Here is a 26,934-nt window from a genome sequence, read left to right on the forward strand (position 1 = left end):
GGGAGTGGGAGATCGTGACATTAGTTAGTGTTTTGGTTACATTTAATGGGGAGCAGCCCCTGCACATTTTTCATGGCTAATGGAGTAGGAATAATTGGCTGTACATGAGAGCTGTGAAGACAGCTGATTACTTGCTTACAGCAGCTTCCACATCGCCCAAGTAACACAATAGCCGCAATAACCAGTAAGGGAAGGGAATGAGCTGAAATAGCAATTACAAGTATAAGTAAAACTGGGCAGGGCGACAGTGGCTCAGTGGCAGAATTCTCGCCTACCATGCCGGAGACCCAGGTTCGATTCCCGGTGCCTGCCCATTAAAAAAAAAAAAAAAAAAAAAAGACATGAGACAAGCTCTGAATCAACTGTGAAAAATAAAACGGGGATTCATAGAACCCACAGTAGAGTGGGCCGCGGCCGCAGGCTCTGGCTCTCTCTGGCACGTCTCCTGGCTTTGCCTCCTCCGCAGTGTAGACTGTATCGTCAGGCCGGACGGAGAGGGTTTCCACAGACTCGGAGGCCCAGGCAGGAACCGCGATAGCCTAGGGAAGAAGAGAGGCTCCTTTTCCTCGTGTCTCCTTTTGAGAAATTAAGACTATAGAAACCCTCCACAGACTTCTCCTCACATCTGATTGACCAAGTCACGTCACCTGTACCCTGGCAAAGGGAAGGGGCCCAGCAGGATTTACCCTGGGGCCAGCGCTGGGGTTTCTATGTGCAAGGAGGGCAGAGCGCTTCCTGGAGAGCAGCTCACCTTTCAGTCTAGCTCCTCCCCACCCTGCACTGCAGTGCACAGCACAGGGTTCCAGAGACCAGAGGCCGGGCCCCCACGCCCAGGGAGAGCTCTGGGTCCTCATCGACACAGTTGAGTGCCCCTCAGCTTCTACTACACTGCAACCCCCTAGTGTTCCTTTTACCTCTGGTTGTCCCTCCTCAGCTTCCTGGCTTGGGTACACTGGATTTTAAAATAGGATTCATTCTCTTCCCAACACGATGGGAGCAAACAATCCCCACAGTTCAAAGTAAGGAGTGAGATGATTAGCCAGGACTTGCAGCAGAGGAGGTGGTGGCCAGTGATGCATTTTACAACCCAGAGTAGATTGAACACCTCCAGCCTACAAAACAGGTTGAGGAGCCCATGGGGGACAGGAGATTGTGGAGAAAATTTCTCTAGAGAGAGCTGCACTGTAAGTTTTTCTCCATGCTAGGGAAGCAGTGAGAGGAGGGGGGCTTGCTCTTCCCTGCAAGTTTAGGGGGCACTTGGAAATGGGGACACAGTGGCCAGTAGCCTACTTGCCAGCTGCTCTGATGGCAGGGTAGAGATGGGCTGTGTTGGGATGCTTCTGTTCTGTTGGGCAAAGGAGGCCTGAGTGTTTCTTGTGGATCAGATGTAGTACCCAGAGAGAGCAGGCATCGAGTTTTCTTAGATCTGGTCTAAGAGGGATGCTTGGAGAGGCCATAGGACCTCAGCAGACAAAAAAAGGAAGAGATATATCATTAGATTCCCAGGTGGTGAGGTAACAGTTTTAGGTGATCAGTCCTAGAAGAGACATTTACTCACAGTGAGGGAACTCCTATTGCAAGATTTCCTGATATGGTGAATCTCTGAAGAAACCATAAAGTTGCCTCATGAGAGAAAGAATAGATCCTAAGTACCTGCCAAGCCCTGGCAGTTCTGATGAGTAAGATCTTTCCTGCTGCACCCCACCTCTGCTTCAGTCCTGGGGGATCTAGAGGCAGCCCAGTGAGTTGGGAAAGAGATTTGAAGTTCTAGGCTAGAGAAAAAGAGAAGAGCCAACTCTACCCTCCTTTCCCCTGGGAGGTAGCTACGTTAAAGCAGTCCCAAACTGGGGAAGTTTCCATTGTTTGTGAGTTTGGACATTTTCGTCATTGCCTGAGACCATTCACAATACTTACTGAAATAAGCTCTGCGTGTGTGTGCGTGCGCATGTGTGTCCACCCCCACTGCATGTTAAGAACTTCCGAATGTGCACTGTTTGCCCAAACCTTCCCTCTAAGACACAGAATCATGAACTCAGTGACCTCCTGGCAACTCTACTCTGTACCTATTAGACATCCTTACATACTCGAAGTTTCTCTGCCCTGCCTGCACCGTCTGGTTTTCTCTAGTTATTTCCTGTAATAGTAAAGAGCATTATTTCAAGCATACTTGGATCAAGGGTAACTCCAACATATCATTAGTGTATTTTAAGAGTTGGAATCAGCTGTAATCTATGCTGGAAGCAAAAGGAAACCTGAATCCAAGGTATGGGAGGTTCCTTGGAGGAGGAAGCAGTTTGAATGGTGACACAGAAGGTCAAGTCTGAATGGGGGATTGTGATGTAGACCAGTTCAATCTCTTGGCAGAAAAGTGGGAAACCGCTTTCAAAGGCCATGAGACTTTGCTAAGTACACCATCCTGTCATTGTTTTCCAGATCTTTATCTATCCCCTCCAACACCAGCAACCATCTGCCCAGAGAGATGAGACTATAGTACATAAATGCGGGTGCTGGGGCAGTTGTGTTTTCTACCACTTGGGTCAAGAAGCTAAAATATCCAGTCTGCAGTGACAAAAAACAAACAAACAAACAAACAAAACTAACTCAGATGTTAAGAGAAGAGAGTGTCTGCTGGTTTGTTTCCTACCCAAAGCCTAGAAGCATCTGGGTCATGGTTCAAAGTAATATCCCTGTGTCCTGCCATAATTTCCTTTTACTTTAAGCCAGTTTAAGTTGTTTTTTTTGTTACTTGGAACTGTAAAAGTCCTAACCTAGCATATAGCCCTGTGCTTGATACATAGCAGTCTTCTGACAAATGATCTCTATTACTTCTGTCATCCTGGGAGCCAGCCCATGAAGACCATGCCCCAAACATCACTGAGGCATTCCAAAAACCAAACCATCAGTGTGGTCCTCAGAGATAGTTTGGAGGGGTTGATAAATTGTGGTTTTAAATGAAATCCTTATTGCTGGTGCTCTCCATGGAAGACACCTGTTACTGCATTCCTTTCTCATCTATCCATTCATTCAATACGTCCCAACGTAGGAAAAAGAGTTTCCTCTTAGTGAAATCATCTGATCACAGGAAACATGGGTTCTTCATCGTCTCTGAAGGAGCTCCCTCTGAAGATCAGTTGGGAGTGAAAGAGTAGATCTAATAGGAAAGCTTGTTCAAGCTCTGTGGTTTGTGTTCCCTCGCTTTTAGACAGGGGTTACATGGGCCACGTACTATCTGTTGCTATCTAACCCATTGTGATGGTTAATGTCATGTGTCAGCTTGGCTAGGTTATAGTGTCCAGTTGTTTGGTCAAGTAAACACTGGCCTGAACATTCTATCAGGGTATTCTGTTGATGGGTTAGCATCTACAGCCAGTTGATTGTATCTATAATGAACAAGCAGCTGATCTCAAAATGAGGGGGGTCTCCACATCCAATCAGTTGAAGGTCTTAAAACCAGAACTGAGGATCTCTGAAGTCAGAAGAATTTATGTCTCTACTTTAGCCAGCCAGCCAGCTTCTACTGGAGAATTCACTGGAGGTTCCAACTTGTGGCCTGCCCTGGGGAATTCAGACTTTCTAATCTCCAAGGAGATGTGAACCAATTGCTATAATACATCTCTTAATATTTATACATAAAGATACATATGTATAGATACACATACATACTTACATGTTTTTTGGTCCTGTCCCCCTTGGAAATCCCTGACTAATCTACCTTATTTTATAGGCCTGCACTGACCTCCACCCTGTCTGACCCTGAATGGCCCCTTCTGTGGTTTGTCTGATGATAATTACCCTTTAACAGCTGCTGCCTCCTTCTCTGGTCCTGCCCCAAACAGGGCCAAGCTTCCACTTGCCTTCCAGCTGGCTCAGAGTCGGCGTAGAAGTGCTGGGAGAAAGTTTCTGTATATTTTTGCAGAAGAGTCTTTTCTCTGATGGCATGACTGTTTTGGGTTGCAGAGAGTCTCTTTTCTGTAATCCTTGTCATTAGCAGAGAAGTTCCACCATTATCAGAGAAAGCCAAAGAAGCAATGCCTTCGTGTAAGGAATGTGGCCTTGGATGTAGATTATTTTCATCGAGCAGGAAACCAAAACCGCACTCACTGCGCCTCTCCTGAGAACACAGTCATGAAGTCACAAAGGGCAAGAAGAGGCTAAGCAGCTCTTAGGCTGGGCTGAGCTCAGGCAAAGGCCTCAGGGCAGGGCTGAGGCCTCCGTCAGCTCTGTCCACAGGGTGATAACCTCTTTTCTCAGGGCTCGGTCAGTCCTGGGTGGCCCCATTGCTTTAAGCAGGTGGACAAAGAGGCTAGGAGTGAGGGCCCTGAGGCTTCCTGGCCTGATACCTTTCTCAGGACTGAAAGTGGCTCTCCTTAGGGCAGTGGGGCCGGACACCGGTGGGCACAGCCGGGCCACCTGAGGAGGGCTGTTTGCTTGAAGCAGCCAGAGGCTATGTGGCCAGGCCGGAGAACCCAAACCACCCCACACACGCAGTGTGAGCAGAGTGGAGTAGTGTGAGGATGCGCCAGGGAGGGGAAGGGCAGGTCAGCCCTCTCCTGGCTGGCCCTCTGGTTCTGGGGTACCGTGAGGCTTATAGGGGTGGCATGGGGTGTGTGGCTGGAAGGTGAGTCTGGAACCTGGTGATGGGACCCCCAAGTTCCTGGGCTCTACAGTGTGGAATTGACCATAATGCTGACCCGGTTTGCTGTCCTGACTGTCAGCTGCTGTGTGACCTCGCTTTTCCTTTCTGTCTGCCTTAACAGTGGTGCACTGTGCGCACGTGGAGGCACCTGGGGTTGGCAGCTGCCATAGCCCCACCTTTACAAGCTCTTCTCAGCCCATGTGGACGCTGTCACGAAGTGCAAGTTTACTAGCCTGCAGGCGCCTCTGTCCTCTCTGCCATCAATCGTGACCCTGGAACATGCTTATCTACAAAGCAGTAGCAGGTGTTTGCGCAAATGTCTTCCATTTTTTCTCCAAAGCTGCTTCATGATGGCTTTCACAGTATGTCTTTTTTTATGTCATCGAATCACTTTGCCCTCTTCTAACTGAAAAGGAAACCTCTGAAAGCCTTAAATGTTGTTTACATTTCATTCAAAAAAAACAAAAAACAAAGAGGCAACTCATAGAGAGCTATGATAAACTTGAGAAAGCACTACAATTACACATTTTGAAAAATACCTAACTATTGACTAACTATGAAAAATAATAACGTAATGGAAATAGAGGGTCTAGTCATAAAGAGGTCTGGGTCACAGGCCCGTCTAACTCTTCAGTTAACAGCAGGACTTCTCGAGTCAACCTCCAGGGTGCCTCTGCTTGGTGACAGCTAGCGACCGCAGCACTGCACCCCTGGTGTCGCAGCAACATGGGCTCTGACTCAGGTAGTCTGGGGGACATACTGAGACTGCATCACAGATACCGCAGCTGCTGCTGACTACACTTGAGTAGTGTTCTAGTTTTCTAGCTGCTAGAATGCAACACACCAGAGATAGTTTGACTTTTAATAAAAGGGGATTTATTTCATTAGTTCTTCAGAGGAAAGGCAGCTAACTTTCAACTGAGGTTCTTACTTACGTTGGAAGGCACAGGATGATCTCTGTTGGCCTTCTCTCCAGGCCTCTGGGTTCCAACAACTTTCCCCGGGGTGATTCCTTTCTGTATCTCCAAAGGCCTGGGCTGAGCTGCGAGTGCTGAGATGAGGTATGCTGAGCTGCTTGGGTTGCGCTGTGTAAGCTCTCTCATTTAAGCACCTGCCAATTAAATCAACCATCATTCATTGCAGCAGGCATGCCTTCTAGCCGACTGCAGATGTAATCAGCAACAGATGAGGTTACACGCCATTGTCTCATGTCCACAGCAATAAATCTAGGCACCTTCACCTGGCCAAGTTGACAACTGAATCTAACTACCACATGTCCACCCCTTGTCAACTTGACAACTACACACATCACCTTAAACAATATTAAGGTGCAAAAAATTCTCTTCTGTCTGAGGACCTATGAATCTCAAAACAAGTTATCTGGTGCCAATATGCAAAGAAGGACAGTCACAGGATACAGCTTTTCATTTCCATAGGGAGAAATTGGAAGGAACACAAGAGTAGTGAGACCCAAACAGTTCTGAAAACCTGCAGGGAAAACTCCATTGGATTTCAAAGTCTGAAAGGCATTTATCCCTCAGCTTTAGAAAGTGGCAGTCCCAGCCTTTCCAAGGGCCTATGCAGTGGCCCGCCTCTTTCCAAATCAACCTTGGGGGACGTTGAGGAGACCATCTTTTTTTCAGCTCTACCCTCTCCAAGCATCAGGGCCATACCTGGACTCTCTGCTGTCTCCAGGGCACATGCTCAACCCCTCTATGTGGTGGCAGCCAGGCTCTCCCCAGTCCCCAAGGAGCATGCTGTACCTTCTCAAAGGCCTGAGGTGGCACAACTCTTCCACTGCAATGAGATGGGAGACTCATCCTCTGCCTTCAGGGTAAACTCACCCTCTCCATGTATATGGGTGGGCCCACTCTCATGGCCAAGGTTTCTTGGCTTCAGACCCGAGCTTCTATGGTTCTCACTCTGCAAGGTCCAATTTGTCCCTTTTGTGTCCCCCTCTTTCCAGATCGGCAGTGGTTCTGTTTATACCAAGTCTCTTCAGGCACTCCAGAACTTCTCCATCATTCTCTTCACAGCTCCTCCAAAATCTTCCCCTAATCCCTCCAAAAAACTGGTCCACCATGACTGGTATTTGCAAGCTGCAACAGCACCCCACTTCTCCAGTACCAAATCTGTTCTAGTTTGCTAGCTGCTGGAATGCAACACACCAGAGATGGATTGGCTTTTAATAAAAGGGGATTTATTTCATTAGTTCTTCAGAGGAAAGACAGCTAATTTCCAACTGAGGTACTTGCTCAAGTAGCAAGTGCTTAGGGGTCTTCAGTTAGGTCTTCTAAGAATTTCAGCCTTCTAAGAATTTCAGCCTTAACTATACACCAGAATCTCCTTGGGAGTTTAAAATTTACTCATAAAAGGTCAGTGTCTACTCCCCAGAGAGAATGATGCAATGGGCCTGGTGTGGGGCCCAGACATCGCTTTTATTTTAATTTAAGAAGCCCTTTAGGTGGTTCAATATTCAGTGATAGCCATGGGGGCTCTAGGAGTCTGTGAAAGATGTGCACATAATCACACATATATGTGTGTGTTACACATCTATAGGGAAAGGGTGGGTGCCTGTAGATGTTTTAGAGCACATAGAGTATTGGAATCTGCCCTCCTTCTGTTTCTGTAGGATAAGAAGGGGGGACAGAGAAACATCAGAGGAAACAGTGGAATGACTGTCCAGCCATAGAGGTCGCGAGTGAAGGGACCCAGCCACCCCTAAGGGACCTCAGGTGTGGGTGGCCGGGAGGCAGCTTCTGCGTCCATCAGACCTCAACTAGGGCCTGCCCAAGACCTTAAGCTAAAATTGTTTCTGCTTTTTAACCTCAGTAGCCAGCACTAGCAGGTAGGACCAAAACACCTGCTAGTTTGTAATAGTCTAAGCTTGGAAAAGCTGAATTCACTTACCATAGATCAGACACCTGCGATAAAAGGGAAGAAAAAACTAGTTTTCACTGCCTGCTCAGGCTGAAGCAGGAGGTTCTTGTGGCTGATTTCCATCTCGCCATCCGGCAGAAAAGCTTTTGCTGTAAATGTTGTGGAGGGGAGAAACTGGCTCTCTGAAACCACAGCAGACTTCTAGGAGGGCGACACAGCCAGGACCTGCTGGAAGAATCAGTGACCCGTTGGCTCACCCTAAGCCCTTCAAGGATTTTCTCAAAGGTGGGCTGGGGGAATTCAGCTGAGAGGCTTGTCTAAAAGTGCCAAGATGGGAGGGGAGAGGAGGGCCAGGCACAAGCAAGGCCAGGCGCCCTGGCTTACCACGGGTGCTGAACCCAGCCGCTGAGCAGCTAAGGGCCCCTCAGAACATGCTGGCAGCAGGGCGTCTGAGCTGGCCGTGTGGGCTGGAGCCGCGCTGCCCGCAGCCTCCCGCCTTGTCTGGGGCAGGGGTCGGGGGGAACACAGGAGCCCGGAGCAGAGGACCCGAACCCAGTGGAGCTGAAAATCCAGACTAAAGACATGGCACAGGCCTTCCCACCCTGTGTCCCTGCAGAAGCTTGGGGAGTGCGCTGGACTGAGGACAGGAGGGACGGGGGCTTGAACTGTCCTATCTACTTCTTAAAAGGGCCAGGCTGAGCCTGCTGACAGCGGCACCTGAGTCAGCGCATTGGAGGCCCTGACGCAGGAAATGACGGAAGATGGTGCTTTCCTCACGCAGATGGTGCTTTCCTAACGCCTGTGCTCTGGATTGTTAACAGTTTGGTAATTTGGAAGCAGTTGAACTCATAGGTATGGAAAGTTGGCTGGGATGAGGGGATTTGTTGACCTTCTTCGTGAGAAAAAACGATGTCTCGGGAATTCAGCTCTGAATGAATGCTGGACGGCCTTCCTCCAGGGATACGCTTTGGTGACTCATCTGGCCTCTGGCCTGGAAGCTTGTCCCGGAGGGGCTCTGGTCCCAAACTGCAGGACTGGAGGTTGTGCTCATTTTCCATTTCTGAACTGCTCCGAGATCGTGAAGGGTTTGAAGAGTTACAAAGTGATTTGGTGGAAATAATTTGCAATCTTGGAAGAAGTTTGATGAGTTTGGATCATGATTTACATTTCTGTGGTTGCAGCTGGAATTTTAAGAAAGGATTTCCTTTCTTCAAGGAAACAGTTCAGTTACTTCCCAGAAAAACTGTTTTCTCAGTGATGCATGTTAATTAAAACATTCATAATGTAAAATGCACTGAAGCATTTTTCACCCGGTGAATGGACGCCCGAGGAGGGAGAAGTGTTTGTGGCAGGGTCTCAATGAGGGATTAAAATCTACCTGAGCTCCCCAAACCAAGCCATGAGCCCTTAAATGGATCTGCATCTGCTGTGGAGAAAGGGATGCCTTTTCCTAATTCCCCTGCTCAGATGGAATACACTTCTTAAATACACAAGGGTGGTAAAAAGGCCTTAGCAAATGCTGCTGCCTGAGGGTGGGCGCCCTGTGGCCCTGTGGCTGTCTTGCTATGAGAACCGAGGTGGAATGTCCCCAGGCAGCTGCCTACATGAGGGGACCAGAGGAAGCCTGCATACGCCACAGTTGGGTCCCTTTTGACTGGCTTGTTCTCAGTTGCCCAGGGAAAATTAAAGTACTTTAGCAGATGTGTTATTTAACTTTGGATTGCAAACCTGCAGATGTTTCTGAATTAACATGGTTTTGCCTGCTCAAGGTATAATATTTTCTAGAGCTTAAAGACAACATGTGTGGTGCCCAAGAAGAATCCTCGGGGCTCTGGAGTGTTGGTGGCCGGTGGGCAAAACACTAAGTTCCTGAGAGCAGGGCCTGGCCCATCGCAGCTCTTGCTGCCCCAGCACTCAACATTGACCCTCAACAAATACAATTTGAACGGAAGGATATATATAAATCGTGCCCTGCGGAGGTGGAGCAGAGCAGAGGGAAAAAGGCAAACTCCCAGAGGTGAAACCACATTTATTCAGGGCTCATATAAAACAATTTCTTCTTCAAAGGACTTCATGGAGTTGAGTCTTGGATTAGTAGTAGTGCTAAGCGTCAACAAGGTTTTACAAAATTCCGTGTTTATGTGTATATAACTGTAAGTTTCAGAGTATCTTTATTGACTATAGAGTTGCCTGAGAAATATGTGTCTAGGGCATTCAGTATCTTATTTATCAGATCTTATTGATTATCTACTATATGACAGACCTGGAAATGTCCATGAGTCCATTTCTGCTCTCACACTGCACATACCAGTAGCTGGGGATGGGCACTGGAACAGGTATGTCCAAGCTTCATAGAGAAGCTTGGGGTTCTACAGGAGTGAATGGGAGGCACACTAATGCTTCCTGAGTGAGCAAGGGAAGGTTTCCTGGAGGAGGTGGCCTCCCCGAACCCCTCTCAGCAGATGGAGGTCCTGTGGATTTGGTTGACTGTGGCCTTCCTATCGTCACAGTCTTCAGAAGTGCGCCCTGCTCAAGGTCTGTCCCCCTCCATCCCTCCACATACTTTCCATGGACAGCTGGAAGAAGACCACCCCTGAAAAACTGCACCATCTCCTCCCCCGCACCTGCCATTTGACCCATTATGGAGGAGACGAGAATTTCACTTAAATCTCTAATTACCAACACAGGCCAAAATTTGTTCAAAAGAGACTTGTGCAGTAGGGACAACCAATTCAATAGGCTGAGTGCTCGATCTGGGGTTTTATCCCTATGAAAAATATTCCTACAAAGGAGAAGCTAAGCCTACTGATCATTATGCCCAAGAGTCATCCCCAGAGAACCTCTTTTGTTGTTCTGATGTGGCCTCTCTAAGCTAACTGGGCAGGTGAACTCAATGCCCTCCCCACTACATGGGACATGACTCCCAGAGGTGTAAATCTCCCTGGCAGCATGGGGCGGACTTTCCAGGTGAGCCAGGACCTGGCATCATGGAATTGAGAAAGCCTTCTTGACCAAAAGAGGGAAGAAAGAAATGAGACAAAATTAAGTTCCAGTGACTGAGAGATTTCAAACAAAGTCAAGAGGTTATACTGGAAGTTCTTCTTATGCATTAAATAGATATCCCTTTGCAGGTTATGGTGTATTGGAGGGGCTGGAGAGAAGTACCTGAAACTGTTGAACTGTGTCCCCACAGGCTTAATTCTTGAAGACGATTGTATAATGATATAGCTTTAACAATGCGGCTGTGTGATTGTGAAAACCTTGTTTGTTGCTTGTCTTCTCCAGGGTATGGACAGATGAGTAAAATAAGGATAAAAATAAATAATAGTGGGGATAAGAGGTAAAAAAAAATTGAGTAGATTGCAATACTAGTGGTTGATGAGAGGAAGGGGCAAGGGCTATGGCATGTATGAGTTTTTTCTTTTTTATTTCTTTTTCTGGGGTGATGCAAGTGTTCTAAAAATGATTATGGTGAAGAATACACAACTATGTGATGATATTGTGAACCACTGACTTTATACCATGCATGAACTTTATGTATGTGAAAATTTCTCAATAAAAAAAAAATATATATATATATAAAAGCAAAATGCTTTATTAGAGAGCTGCTGTGGGAATGCTGGTGTTTAATTTCCTGATATTTTTGAGAATCAAATGTAATGGGTGCAGCTCAGTAGTTTGGTAATTTATCTTACTAGTTTAGTAAGGATGCTGGATTTTCTTTTTCTTTTGGTTTTTTTTTCTGATGTGTAAGAGATGAAAAACTAGTACTAAAATTTAAGTACGTGTTTTGTTAAAACAAATACTCTAAGCCTATCTTCTGTCAAGGAAGCAAATTCCAGTTCAGACATCCTCCCTGTTCCTTCAGTCCAAGGCCTTGCCTTGTCTCAGTTCGGGTGAGTACCAGTCTGAGGGAAGAGGAGATTGCTTTTAGTTCTTTTTTTTCGTTATATCCCCAGTACCGAGAAGAGTGTCTGTCACAAGATACACGAGTGTTGTCGTGGTTTGAGGCTGTGTGCACCCCAGAAAGTCATGTTCTTAAAGTTCCTGCACTCCCATGGTGGGCCCATTCTAAGTGGGACCTGCTGATGAGGCCACCTCAGTTAAGATGTGAGCCACCTTGGCCACGATGCTTGGTAATCTCATTGCTGGAGTCCTTTATAAACAGAATGGAAGCCAGAGAAGCTGAAAACAACAAAGCTGGAAAGAGAAGGGAGAAGTGAGCAGATGTGCAGAGGAGCTAAGGGTCAGCGGCAGCTGATCTTGGTGAAGAAAGCGTTGCATTGACCATGCCTGAATGTGGACATTTTCTTAGCCTCAAACTGCAAGATAATAAATGCCCATTGTTAAAAGCCAAACAAACAAAATAAAACAAACAAGAGGCTTGTGCCTAAGGGATTTCTGAATTAAAAATAATCACTTGTTGAGATGTTTCAGCTATAGGGTTTTCTGATTCTAAACTTGTCACATTCTCACATAAAGAAATCTGATTTGATGTTGTGGAACAGAATTTTCCTTTAGAGAATAAAAATTCAGTAATCTAGGCTCCATTCTTTTGTACCCAATTTCATGAGGATTAGTAAGGCAGGAAGACATTATTACCCCTCCCCCCAAAACGGAAGCTCTTTTTTTCTGGTTGGTGATAAAGACAAAAACTCGGTTTGGGGTTAGGAAGTACTTAACAATTGAATAACAATGGTCTCATGTTAAGTTGTCTTTACAGAACATATCTGATTATTTGTTGAGTGTACTCACATCCTTGTTCTTACTTAAGACAAGTTTAAATTTATCTGTTATTTCAATAGGAGGCGAAACGTACTCTAGACAGCAGGTAGAGCTTGGAGAGGTATGGCTGTGGCAAGTGGTGGAAGTGGGAGAATAGGCGTGGGGGTGGGGTGATTGCAAAGAGTCCAGTTCACCCCCAGCTGGGTGACCCCAAGACCCGTCAGACTCAGCCTGTCCCAACCCAAACCCTAAACCTGTTCTTCCTTCTGCCACCCCCATTCTGGTAAAAACATCACCCTCCATCCTGGGTCCAAAGTAGAGACTTGGGGCATCTTCCTTGGCTTCTTTCTTTTCTTCTTTCTACCCTGGTTTACCCTGTGGCCTCAGTCATCCGCCAAATCCTCTTGACTCTACCTTTTAAATATCACTGAGTCTCTTTCCTCTTTCTCTGAGGCCACTTTGCTGTCTTAGCGGCCTCATCTTGTGCTAGGTCTGCGCAGGCTGGTTTCAGCCTCTGCCATCCTCCTCACCCAGGCTGCCCTTCTTTAGCTGGCTGGCCACCAGCTGCATGACTCTGGCCCGCAGGTAACGTACATGACCCCGTGGCTTGCACAGCCCTTTAGGACAGACCCTGGTGTCCCTCCTCCCATCTTCCACGCCATGGCCAGCTTCTTTCAGTTATTTGAATGCTCCTTATGCCCTTAAAACATTTTTTTTTAATTTTTTTAATTTCAAACTCATTGGACAGTTGCAAAAATAATACAAACCCTGTGCAGAGAACTCCAACACCCCACCCTCCAGATCGTCAGATCCATCATTTTAACATGTTGCCACCTTTGCCATATCGTTCCCTCTCTTTCTCTCTCCTGAACTTTAGAGAGCAGCTTGCACACATCATGATCCTTGAACACTTAATACTTCATGTTCACGTCCCATGAACAAGGACATTCACTTATGTAATCAAATTCACTTATCCAGCTCAAGAGGTTTAACATTGATATGAAGCTTACATTTTATATTCCAACTTTTTATGTTCTAATGATGCCCTTTTGAGCCTTTTCTCCTCCATTATTCGTCCCATCTAGGATCATATATTGCATTTACTTGTCATTCTCTCTTTAGTTTTTCTTTCGTTTTTTTTTTTTTTTTAAATTGTGGAAACGAACATTCAACATCAAAGTCCCCATCTCAGCCCTACAAGTGCATCATTTGGTGGGATTCATCACTCACAATGCTGCAGCACCTTCCCCACCACCCACTACTGAAATGTCCCTTTTGCCCAGGCAAAAACCCTATGCTATTAGCCTCCCACTGCTCCTGCCCCCACGCCTGCTAACCGTGCTCTACTCTCTGGCTCTAGGAGTTCGCATATTCTCTGATGTTTTCTTTGTGATTACCATGAAGCTAAAATATAACTTTCCATATTGCTTTGATTCCAACTTGACAAATTCAATAGCACATATACATTAAGCTCCTATACCCTTTTGTCCCCCACCCTTATGTAGTTCTTGTCACAAATTAGATACGTATACATCATGAGCCCAAAACCATTGATTATCATCACATTTTATGCATTTGCCTTTTTAGATTCCATAGGTGGTAAAAAATAGAGTTACAAGTCAAAAATGCAATAGCACTGGCATTTATATTTATCCATGTTGTTATCGCTTTTGGAGATCTTTATTTCTTCAGGGGGCTTCAGGCAATGGTCTGGTATCTTTTCCTTTCAACCTGCGATCCCTTTAACATCTTCTATAAGGCCAGTCCCATGATGACGAAGTCCCCCAACTGCCTTCCACCCACAGGGGAAGTTCAGGAAGGGAGTCCCTCAGGTCACCCTAGACAGGCTGGACTAGAACATTCCCCCAGTAAGTGTACCAGGCTCATGCTGCTCCTTCTGAAACTGGGATCTACCCTGTGAGCAGTCTGGAGAGGTTTGGGGCAGGGGCCAGCCAGGGCTCCATAAACTGCCTTCCCACATAAGAAAGAACCTTGGTTGAAAGTCAGCTGCCTTTCCTCTGAAGAACTAACGAAGTAAATCCCCTTTTATTAAAAGCCAATCTGTCTCTGGTGTGTTGCATTCTGGCAGTTAGCAAACTAGAACAGATTTGGTACTGGAGAAGTGGGGTGCTGTTGCAGCTTGCAAATACCAGTCATGGTGGACCAGTTTTTTGGAGGGATTAGGGGAAGATTTTGGAGGAGCTGTGAAGAGAATGATGGAGAAGTTCTGGAGTGCCTGAAGAGACTTGGTATAAACAGAACCACTGCCGATCTGGACAGAGGGGCATAAGGAGCATTCAAATAACTGAAAGAAGCTGGCCATGGCGTGGAAGATGGGAGGAGGGACACCAGGGTCTGTCCTAAAGGGCTGTGCAAGCCACGGGGTCATGTACGTTACCTGCGGGCCAGAGTCATGCAGCTGGTGGCCAGCCAGCTAAAGAAGGGCAGCCTGGGTGAGGAGGATGGCAGAGGCTGAAACCAGCCTGCGCAGACCTAGCACAAGATGAGGCCGCTAAGACAGCAAAAAGGGTGGGACTGCCACTTTCTAAAGCTGAAGGATAGACTTTCAGACTTTGAAATCCAACACACTAGTGTGTTGCATTCTGGCAGCCAGCAAACTAGAACTCCGTCTATCCCCCCTTTTTGCAGTTCAATCCTCCAAATTTTGTAAAGCTTCGATAACAAGTACATATAAATGGGACAGCGTTGTATGGTAAAAATAGCCCCAGACTTGGAATTTTTATAATGGCCAGCATTTGTTGAGCTGTTTCTACATGCCAGGCTGCATCCTAAGCACATAACATATACTATCTTATTTATTCCTCCTAAGCGTTCTGTGGGGCAGGTACGGTTGTTATCTTCATTAGGGAGATGAGGGAATTGAGGCATAGTGAATCAGACATGTGTTCAAATCTCTGCTTTGTTACTTATTAGTTCTGTGACCTTGGTCAAATAACCTCGCCTTCTGAATGCTCATTTCCCGAGCTATAAAAAGGGAGGCAACACTTTCTATCTTCTTGATTTCCAAATTTTAGTTTTCTTACACTTCACAATTGCGCATAGCACACATTGGCCTCTGTAGACCAGTTTTGCATGGTGCTGATATGCTGTGCCCATAAGTGAATGTGTGGACTCGCACTATGGCATCTTGTGGTCAAACCTGGCCACAGACGAGCGTTAGCAGTGCAGCCACTGTGCTTGCCGATTATTTAAATTTTGAACTACATCTTGCCTTTATTATTTTAGAAAAATGTGTGGAAAATGAAAAAAATTCTGATAGTCGTGATGAATGATAATAGTGAACAGTTATTGAGCCCTGTGCCTTTCAGCTTCAAACCCACTCCTCCGTTCTGCCCCATAAGGTGGGGGCTGGGGGCTGGGATATGCATATTACGTTTTCTTCGGCCAGCTTCCTTTCGGTTGGCTTTGCCAGTGGGGAGCCTAGAAGGAACTTCTCAGGACTGGAAGGGAGGAAGGGACATACTCTTTCCTCTGGGTCCAGTTCACATCTCTTCCTGTGAGCCACACTGCTTCTTCACGCTAGCAGGGCCGGTTCCTTCCAGAAGCAGCTCAGTCTAGTTTGCAGTTTTACCATTGCAAAGCCAGCTTCACTGCAGCCCCTCGGCGAGGTAAGCACAGCCATTGGTAGCCCCCTTTCTGGTTCTGGGTCTTACAGGGACGCCCCTCCAAGCTGCTGAGTTTTAATAATTCCAAATTCTCCTTTCTGTCTCCCAGGAATGATGAGCGGCTTCCTGTGGCTACTAACTCTGCGGCAGCTTCCTGCTCTCCTATTGTCTTTTCAGTAACTGAAGTTAAGTAACTGAAAAGACACCAGGAGACATTGCCACATTTTTCATCTGTGGCAATGGCAAAGCTGCAAAGTAGATTGAGCTGCTTCTAGAAGGAACTGGCCCTGCTGGAATGAAGAAGCAGATCGGCTCACAGGAAGAGGCGTGAACTGGACGCAGGGTTAAAGAGTAAAAAGTTCCTTCCTCCCTTCCAGTCTGAGCTTTATTCCCTAGTAGAACATTACTCGGGAATTCTTTATTCCCTAGTATAACATTCTCCATATTAACATAGTTCTGTTGAAATAACTGGCCTTCCAATCCACCTGATTGGACCCTGACTCCTCAGTTCACTGAACTCTAACAGTAATTCTAAGAAGTGGTTAGTTGTGATGGGTTGAATTATGTGTCACAGAAAAACATGTTATTAATCTTAATCCGTTCCTGGCAGTGTGAGCCCCCTGCAAATAGGACCTTCTGAAGATGTTACTTTAGTTAAGGTTTGCCCGAACTGAAACAGAATGGGTCTTAATCCAAAATACTGGAGTCCTTTATAAGCAGGAAGAACTCTGTGATAGAGAGGGGGCGCTGCAGGGAGGAGGCGAGGCTGGGGGTCCACAGAACTGGGAGCAGAGAGGAGAGGCCATCACCGTGTGGTGGAAAGGCCAAGTGCGCGAGGGTGGCCAGCAGCGTGCTGCAGGATGCTGCCCACCCCCAGAGAGAAAGTCCTGCTGGCCCAGGCTTGACTGTGGACTTCTGGCTGCAAGACTGTTGCCAGTGAATTCCTGTTGTTTAGGCCAACCCATTTATGGAATTTGTTTTAGCAGCTGGGAGACTAAGACCCTGGAATATATATATTTCATAGGTAAGGAAATGGAGGGATACAGCATTCAAGCAATCAGCCCAAGTTTACATAGCTAAAAAGTGGCAGAGCTGGAATTTCAACCCATGAAGGCTGATTCCAGGATCTGCACGCTTAATTGTTAGGCCAGTAGTTTTCAAACTTAGGAAACATCAGAATCACCTGGATGGTTTGTTGAAGTCTGGGTTTCTGAGGCTGAGCCAAAGTTTCTGATTCCGTAGGTCTGAGAATTTTCACTTTTAACAACTTAAGAAATGGTGCAATGGGCTACAGATCTCAGAAGCTTCATGTAACTGAAACAGAGACAAAGTCTTAAGTGGTCTTAATAACTGTCCTTATTTCACTGTGCACTGGGCTTAAATCTACCAAGTATATATTGTAAAGGAAAAGAACTACAAATACCTTTTCTGGGAATATTTCATTGAAGAGTGTTTCAGTTTGCTAAAGCTGCCGGAATGCAATGTCCCAGAAATGAACTGGCTTTTACAATGAGGATTTATTAGTTTATAAATTTACAGTTCTAGGTCCATGAAAATGTCCCACTTAAGGCATTGAGAAGAAGATACCTTCTTGAAGGAAGGACTGCTGGCACCCGGAGCTCTTCTGTCCCATGGAAAGGCACATGGTGATGTCTACTGGCCCTTCTGTCTTTTGGTGGGTATCAATGGCCATCTCTCCTCCAGAGGGTTTTCTCTGGATTTCACGTGTCAGCTGCTCTAAGCTCTCTGAGTTTCATTTGTCTTTTATCTCCTCCAGCAAGGGGATTGAGGCCCACCTTGAACTTGGTAGGTCACATCTTCATGGAAACAACCTAATCAAAATTCCCCCCCACCCCCCCACCCTGCCTCCCCACGACAGTCTGCCCTACAGGGACATAGGCTTTCTGGGGACAGAACAGCTCCAAACCAGCACAGAGCCTGTCAACCCTGTGAGGTACTCACTGTTATCATTCCCTATTCTACAGACGAGACAACCGAGACACAGAAGGGTTACTATTTCATCCCAGGTCACATAACTAGGCAGTGATAAAGGTAGGGCTCAACCTCAGGCATTCTGACTCCGGTGTCTGATGTCAGCCTTTGCAGTGTGGTACTTCTCGTAGGAGCTGGTAAAGAAGAGTGTGTCTCTGGGGACAAGGTAACACGGTGATTATTAGATTAATAATGTCCTGGGGCCGTTGCTGCCTCCCTTTCTGGACAAACTTTATCGGCAGAGGGTCCCCCCAGGGCCCTCTAGGCAGCTCAGCTCACTGGCCCTCTGCTAATTGTGTCTGCAACTGTCATTCCAGTCCTTGGGCCGACAGAGTGGATGGTGGGGGTGGGGCAGGGGGGCATTGCCCTGGGGTCCTTCCGACATGTTTTCTTCCCACTGCATTTGGTCTCTCTCCTCTGGTGCTAATGATGGAACTCGCAAATGTAACTGAGTGATGTCCACTTTTAAGGAAACTGAGAAGGATGGGTTTTGTTTACTTATTGGACTGTACATTGAATGACTTAACAATTGACTGCTTAGCAAATGGCTTAAGGAGAAAAATTACTAAATTGAAGAACAGTATAAAATGTTGAAAATACAGAAAGCTTGGGTCTAAAGGCTCCATATAATTTAGGGTATTTTATTTTCTCATGGTACCCTCCATGTTCCACATTCTCTTCAGAGATTTTCTATCTTCATGTCAGCCTCACTGGACTGGAGCTACTTGAGGGCAGGATGCAGGGGCATTTATTCACCTCTGGATCATGTAGCATCCAGCACAGGGGTTGGCACATGCTTGGCATTTCATAAGTACTGATTAAACCTAAACTCAAGTTCTGGAAAGGCACTCGCTTCAACTCTTCATTGCCTGTGTCCTCTTGGACATGTTGGTAACCCAAGCCTGAAACCCCAGAGATGGCAGCCTGGAGAAAGAGGCATACTTTGTATAATTTAGAAATAGAAGCGACTTTCCGTTAAAGTGGGTTATTTTGAGAGGCCAGAAATGATTTACATGTCAGCCAGTCAGGGTTTCAATTGTTCTCATTGTGTCGGGCCGGAATTTATATCTCTGCCCTTCTTTGCTTAGGGTTAGAGACCTTGTTATTTAATAATAGCTGTTATTTATTTTGTACTAATGTATGCATCGGAAGATGCCAAGGACTTTATGATCTTTCACATATTAACACCTTGGTGCTAGGAGAGAGAGATTCCATTTTTTTTTTTAAACTTTTTTATTGTATAATACAACATACATACAAAGCAAAGAAAAAAGCACTACTTTTCAAAGCACTCTTCAACAAGTAGTTACAGGACGGATCCCAGAGTTTGTCATGGGCTACCATACCATCCTCTCAGATTTTTCCTTCTAGTTGCTCCAGAATATAGGAGGCTAGAGGGAATAAATATTTTTTTATCACCACAATGAACTTTTTTCCCTTCTTTTTTTTGTGAAAAATAACATATATACAAAAAAGCAATACATTTCAAAGCATAGCACCACAACCGGTTGTAGAACATATTTCAGAGTTTGACATGGGTTACAATTCCACAACTCTAGGTTTCTACTTCTAGCTTCACTAAGATATTGGAGACTGAAAGAGCTATCAATTTAATGATTCAGCAGTCATTTTCATTTGTTAAATCCTATCTTTTCTGTATAACTCCACCATCACCTTTGATTTTTCCATCCCTCTCTTTAGGGGTATTTGGGCTATGGCCATTCTAACTTTTCCATGTTGGAAGGGGCTATCACTAATATGGGGTAGGGAGATGGAACTAGTTGATGTTCTGGAGAGGCTGGGCCCTCTAGGTTTTAGAACTTATCTGGACCAGGAACCCATCTGGTGGTTGTAGCTTTCTGGAAAGTTAAAAGGATTTTTTTTTTTTTTTTTTTTTTTTTTTTGCATGGGCAGGCTCTGGGAATCGAACTCAGGTCTCCAGCATGGCAGGTAAGAATTCTGCCACTGAGCCACTGTTGTACCACCCTGAGAACAATCCCATTTTATAGGTAAGGAAACAGGAGCGGCAGGTGAGGCAGATTGCCCAGGTACACATGCTGGGATGTACAGTAGCTGGGATTCAAATTCAGGTTTGTCTGACTCTGGAGTTTGTTCCTCTTGGTTTCCTGCTTTCCTGTTTCCTCAAGCGGGGCCCTTAGACCTGGGGAAGGGACTGTGGCTCTCCTTCCCCCTCTGGCTGGGATCTTTTGCCAGGAACCTGCCCTTAAAGCCTCAATTACCCTTCTGAGGAGGTGATGGGAAATCTTCTGGTCCTCAGTTTGAACTGGATAATACACCTTTGTGTTCTGTATACCATGCCTGAAAGGGGCTATTTTCAAAATGCAATTGAGGTTTTTAGGCATAGACAATGAAGATTTTGAGGCAAGTGCCTCCCCAGAACTTGAGTTTAAGGTTAATCAATGTTTATTAAATGCCTACCACCATCAACATCTCTTGACATATTTATACCAGGAAGGATTAATATGAACTGTATTATGACTAGATTGCTGGTTGTTTAAGGCATATTTTACTAATATTTTCTTTTCTCACTTATGCTCATCACCAGGCTGAGTGGCATTAACCGAAACTGAGGCCCATCTAAGAGTCCTTCCTAAAAATGGTTTCGGACTGTGTTAAAAGGTTGCTACACATTTTTAAAGAATCAAAAAAGATCAGAAGTGGGATGCAAATGTAGTTCAGTGGTAGAATTCCTGCCTGCCATGCCGGAGCCGTGGGTTTGATTCCTGGCCCATGCACATCTCCAAACAAACAAACAAACGAAAAAAACAACATTTGACAAATGGCACTGTAATAAGGTGATATTCACATGGAAAAATAATGAAATGTGACTCCAGCAATACAGCATACACAGAAAAAAAAGATCAAAGCTATTGCATCAAATTTATTGTATGAGATTTATAGGTTGTTAAGTCTAGAAGAACTTTGGCTGATAAAGGAAACTCTGGATAATGTGGCTGATACACCGTGGGTTTATATATAAATGTTTCCCCTTGAAATGGAAGAAGTAGATTTTATTAATCTAATGTTTTCTTTGTTTTGCATCTCTCATTTAAAGGGGTGTATTGAAATTCTGTAGTTTGAATTCCAGACGACAAGATCACATTTCTTTACCCCGGTTGAGCTGTCTTTCGGGGAAGATGGCCACCTGGTTGTTTCAGAATGAGATCGGTCGGAAGTCCCTGTCTCCGACTTCTTCACCTATGCATACCTTGGTCTTATCTTCAGCTGTTGCAGTTCATGACTTGAATTCCAACAGTACCTCCAGAAAAGACCATCTCGGGGGGCTTATTGACTTAACTGGAGGTTGCTGTAAGGCTGCGTTCTTGCGGAAAGCAATGGCAGGGGCTGGCGGTGGTATCCGTGCCGTGGAGCGCAGCTGGCAGTGTGAGCTGCAGCGTCTACTCCTTGGTGATAGTGAAAGTGTGGCCTCTCCTGACTCTTAACCCTACTTCTCCATCCATGCTGGAGACTTGGTGAGCCCCTGTGCAATCTCCAAACACTTAAAATTTAAAATATAAAAGCATGGTTAAATGAGCATCCTTTACTCTTTGCTTTAACTCTCTATGTAAAACATTTTCTTTTGCTGAGCCATTTGACAATTAGTGGTATGTATCATAATACATCACTCCTAAATGCTTTAGCAGGTATCTCCTGAGAATAAGGACATTCTCCTGCGTAACCACAGATGCCATAGCACATTTGTGAAATTTAACCTTGTGTCTGGACTTTATTCAAATTTCTTTAATTTCCCCAAAATGTTCTTTTTTGGGTTTCTTTCTCCAATGTAGTCAAACCTTTCATTTCACGTGTACTCTATTTTTGTCATTCATAAATGGAAAATGTCTTAGATTGTTTCAAATATCCCAGGATTCAACTTTCATTAATCCTCTTTTGATTGCCAAATGATGGGGTCACATTTCATTATTTTTCCATGTGAGTATCCCATTATTGCAGCACCATTGGTTGAATTTTTCTTTGTTTTTTGGGAAGTGCATGGCCCAGGAATCGAATCCAGGTCTCCTGCATGGTAGGTGAGAATTCTACCACTGCACTACCCTTGCACCCCCAACATTTATGAGTTTTCTATTTCAAACCCAAGTATGAATTTAAAACTGTTTCATCTAAGAATATTTTGAAACACGATACTTTTGAAACAATGGAATACCTTGTGCCCAATATTCCCAACATGTTAAAACTGGAATGAAAACTCCCTTTTTTAGCTGTTCTTTTCTTTTTAAATCCAAGTTCCAAAAGAATCATGTACCCAATATTCTGTTAACAAATTCAATTTCTGCTAAAAATAAGATAGTATTCATTTGTTGTTTGACACCAGGGACTTGGAAACTACCCAAATAGGACAGTGCAGCGTCTTGTACATGGTAGAGTTTGATTAATACACTTGATGCCAAATACACAAATTCATAGTGGGCTTTGGGAAGAATTAATGTTGCCTCTACTTCTCCACCTGCTCCAATCCCCCACTTCCCAACTTCTGATGTTTGCTTGCATTAACCTTACGTTCCATTCCCACAGGCCTCCCTCATTCTGCCTCGGGGAAAATGATGAATTAGGAACTGAAACTGTGTGCTTGCCTGCCTCTTCCTCCTTTTTTCTTTTGGGAGCTGGCTATTCTAATGTGCTTTCTGCTTTGCAGCTCTGGGACTGGAGCAGGCTGGGCTGCTCTGGTTCAGGCCAGCCATGCCTGGGTGGATGATATTATGAGTATACAGATTGGCCTCTGATTTAGCTCATGCTGCAGGAGATATTTGGTTCTCATGCTCTAACTCTTTGTTTTATTTCTCAATTGACTCATCTCCAGGAAAGGGGAAGAAAGATCCTAGCTATGGACTCCTTAAAACATCTCGGTTATGGGGGTGCCACCCGAATCCAAGCCTTGACCTGCCATCTGCACAGCGGACCTCCTCCTGCTGTACAGCTCTGCTCAGAACGGTGGGTTTTCAATGTGGAACATGGCCAGGCTGGTGTGGACCTATGATAATGAAACATAGTGTTGTGGAAGAGAAGTCATCCAAAAGCTCACAGCACCGAAATAGCCACTTTTAACCCACGCTTCTCCTTTCAGCTCTAGACTTGCATACCGAACATCCCCTCTGATATCACATGTTGAATGTCTTGGACTCTTGATACTCGGCATGATCGAACATAAACTCACTCTCTTATCACCCAAACATGTTCCCCTTCTACTGTCTCCCATTTCAGAGTGTTGGAACCTCTGTTCTTCCCGCTGTGTACACTAGGAACCTAAGGCCCTTCTTGAAAACTCCTTTTCCTTTACATGCCATGTGCAGCCCATCACCCAGAGCCATTGGTTCTAACCTTTGTGCATCTCTCCCATTCACCCACTCATCTCTATCCCCAGCACCGCTCCCCAGTCTCTGTGGCCATCATCTGTTGCATGATTCATATGATAGACTTCAGTCTGCTCCCTCCCATTCTGTCTCATCCATGCTGGCCCCTTAGAGATTTGTTCTTCACACTGAGATAGAAGATTTTCAAGGTGCAAATCTGATCATGTTTTACTTGCCCCACCCCTACCCACTTTCCCAATACTTCAGCGGCTTCCCTTTGCTCTTGACAACTCCTTTACCTAGTCTAGAAAGCCCTGCCTGATCTGGCCCATCTGCTTCTCCAGGCCCATCTCACACCGTTCTCAGCCCGTACTTCTTTCCTCCAACCACATGGCCTTTGAGTTCCTCAGCAGGATGTGGCCATTCTATAGCCGCTGCCTGGATGGCTCTTGGTGCTATTTGCAAAGGGGCCGTCCACACACCTATCGCCACTCAGTCACCAGGGAAGCTCCTGCTGACCTCCCTGACTAGGCCAAACTGCTTCTGATAAAGATGCTCCACTAAATGCCTCTCTGTCACAGCACTTGGAATTGTTGCAAGGTACGTGTTTGTTTCTCCTTCACTAGACACAAGCTCCGGGAGGGCAGCGATAGCATCACTTTTTTTCTCACTGCTGTATCCTAAGAAGCAAGAATGTAATAAATACTTGATGAGTAAATGAATGCCATTCTTTCAGGTCCTTGATCTATTCTTTTTTTTTTTTGCATGGGCTGGCACCAGGAGGAATCGAATCTGGGTCTCTGGCACAGCAAGTGAGACCTCTGCCCCTGCACCACCGTCACCTGCCCTTGATCTATTTTTATATATACTCACATTTGCAAAAATAGAGCATACTGTAGAGGGTATTTAATAGCTTTTTTCCCCACTTAGCAATACATTTGGAGATTGTTCTTATTGATAAAACACACTCTTTGGCATTTGTGTGGCCTTTGGTTTGTTCCTTGAATCTTTCTTTGGGAAGTCCACTTTAGAATTGAATATAGATAGCAGACCTGGATTAGCACCAGTGCAGCTATGGATTCTCATCCTTTCCAGGGCCCATCTCTGCATCTGGCCAGTCCTCGGCCTCTGGAGGAGAGTGAGAGCTAGGTCTGTTACCTCTGCTCTGCCTCTGTTCTAGGGGGACCGGTTTAGTGTAAGGAACAGAGTCTCCATCAACTATCTCAGGGAAAGGGGGCTTTAGGCAGGAATATCTCTGAACTACACAGCAGAGCCCTAGCTGGAGCTGGAGGGGGTTCAGATTCATACCTCAGGACCCCAGCAACAAGAGGCCATGGTTCTCACCAGCTCTCAGGTGGCCTGGCTCAGCCACTCTGCAGGTGCTGGCTTCAGTCTCCTCCTTTTACCTTCCAAGTTCCTCTGAGTACTTACAGTTTTGCTTTTCTGAAGTTTGGCTCGCATATGGCTTTAGCTTGCCATGGTTCTGACTATCTCATGACACCTCTTGTTGTGTCCTTTTGCCTCCTATTTCTGCTGCCAAATGGCAAAGTTTCTGCATTCCTTATTTCAAGTTCCTGGAGAGAGTCTGATTGTCCCACGTGATCTTTTTGACAAACGCTGTGTATGTTTTTGAACTAATCTCCGGACTTGGCTGTCTTTGAACTGGTGTATCCACAATAGTCCAATTAGTAAGGGGGAAGGGGCAGTGATATAAAAAATGGCTTACTGGGCAACTTGGGACTTTTCATTAGAATAGGGCATGAGTAGGGCGAGATACTATAAATGACTTACCTGGTACAGCCTATCTTGTGGCAAGGTACCCAACTTCAGTTAAAATCAAGCCTCACATTATATAAGATTCTACAAAGTTTCTCTGCACTAGAGTAACTCTCCAAAACCTACAACCTCCAGATGGGCCCCTGGACCAGATAAGTCCTGCAATGCAGAGGGGCCAGCCCTTCCAGAACATCAACTAGTTCCATCCCCCTATCCCATATTATTGACAGTCCCTTCCAATACGAAAAAGTTAGAATGGGTATAGCTCAAATACCCCTAAAGCATTGGGGAAAGATCATAGATGATGGTGCAGTTATACAGAGAAGGTAGGATTTAACAAATGAGTATGACTGCTGAATCATTACATTATTTCTGTTGGTCTTCAGTGTCTTGGAGCAGCTAGAAGAAAAAACGAAAAATCGAGGACTTGTAACCCATACCAAACTTTAAAATCTGTTCTATAACTACTTGTTAAAATGTACTTGGAAATTTATTGCTTTTTTGTATATATGTTATATTTCACAATAAAAAAATTAAAAAAAATCAGCCTCAGTTTTCTCAGTTGCAAAAAGAGGAAAGAAATCCATTAAGTTATCCAGATAAAAGGAAATAAGTTGAGTTAAAGTGAAGAGAACACTAGCAACATCTCAACGAATGTTTTTATTTATTTCGTTGATATTAGAGCATTTGCAGGTTTATAGAACAATTCTGCATAAATATAGGATTCCCGTCTTCCCCTCCATTATCAACACCTTGCTTTGGTGTGTTGCATTTGTTACAACTGATGGAAGCACGTTTTATAATCGTACTTTTATAATGTACTTCACTACATCCCATGGGCTTAACTTGGGGCTCACTGTGTTGTGCAGTTCCATGTTTTGTTTTGTGTTTGTTTCTATTCTAGAACCACAGCTACAACCTAATATTTCCCCTTCTATCACCGCTTTTTAATGGCACTCAGACATTTCAGAGCTTTTAATCGCATTGATGATAATGTGCTGCCATCACCGTCGTCCGTTATGAAGACATTCCCATCGTCCTATGGATGAGTTTTATTGGGATAGCCTCATCTTTAATCTTAGTCTATTTTTCAAATTGTGTCTGTGATGATCAGGTTCTGGTGTCAGCTTGGCAGGTGATGTGCCCGGTTGTCTGGTCAGGCAAGCACTGGGCTGACTGTTGTACAAGGATATTTCATGGCTGGTTGGTAAACCGGAAGGCTGGTGTAGTAAATCACCAGTCGGTTGGTTGCATCTGCAGGTGATTACACCTATGATCAACTAAGACACGTCTTCCCCAATGAGACAATCCAATCAGCTGAAGGCTTTTAAGGGAGAAGAGCCTCTCGTGGAGTTTGTCCAGACCCTTCCTTGGAGCCACCAGCTTCACAGCCTGCCCTGTGGATTCTGGAGTCTTCCATTCCCACGGTTGTGTGAGACACCTTTATAAATCTCGTATTTACAGATCTCTCCTGTGGGTTCTGTTCCTCTAGAGAACCCGGTTTTCTCAGGCGATGCCTCCCGTGAATTGTGACATTGGTTAGAAGGCTGGTTTCCGACTGCAGGGTGGGGTGATGGGAATGTGTGCCTGTCCAGGGAAGGCCATGCTCTGTGGTCCTTCCACACTGGCTGCCTAGAGGCAAGCCTCGGTGGCACAGCACATAGACAGCCTGTGGGTGCTGGCGAAGGCCATGGTACCAAAGGAGTTTTTGGTCTGAAACCAAAGGCCATATTTAGGATGCAATGCACACGCTTTCTCTTCTAGAGAATGGTTTCAATAACAACAGCTAATGGTTACATAGTGATTAATAACACATGCAGAGCATTGTGTTAAGGACTTTGCATATATAACTCATTTCCTTCTCTCCACAACATAAGCTGAGTACTATTATAACCTCAAATTTACAGATTGGGAAACCGAGGCATTGACCTGCTCTTTCTTTAAGGCTTTTCAAGAAGCCACAATCAAC

The 26,934-nt window shown here is 45.3% G+C and overlaps 2 long non-coding RNA genes across 2 annotated transcripts; one reads left to right on the plus strand and one right to left on the minus strand.

Annotated features, from left to right (window-relative positions):
* Positions 1-352: 352 nt before the first annotated feature.
* LOC143661953 (uncharacterized) lies at positions 353-4,190 on the minus strand. The gene is made up of 2 exons (XR_013165037.1): positions 3,793-4,190; positions 353-539 (listed from the first exon to the last, which is right to left on the minus strand). It is a non-coding gene; the product is annotated as an uncharacterized LOC143661953 (long non-coding RNA).
* On the plus strand, positions 4,177-23,849 carry LOC143661950 (uncharacterized). Its single transcript, XR_013165031.1, has 4 exons — positions 4,177-4,257; positions 4,758-4,998; positions 22,700-22,830; positions 23,534-23,849. It is a non-coding gene; the product is annotated as an uncharacterized LOC143661950 (long non-coding RNA).
* Positions 23,850-26,934: the final 3,085 nt, after the last annotated feature.

This window comes from Tamandua tetradactyla, chromosome 2 (genome assembly GCF_023851605.1).
Source record: "Tamandua tetradactyla isolate mTamTet1 chromosome 2, mTamTet1.pri, whole genome shotgun sequence".
Taxonomy (NCBI): domain Eukaryota; kingdom Metazoa; phylum Chordata; class Mammalia; order Pilosa; family Myrmecophagidae; genus Tamandua; species Tamandua tetradactyla.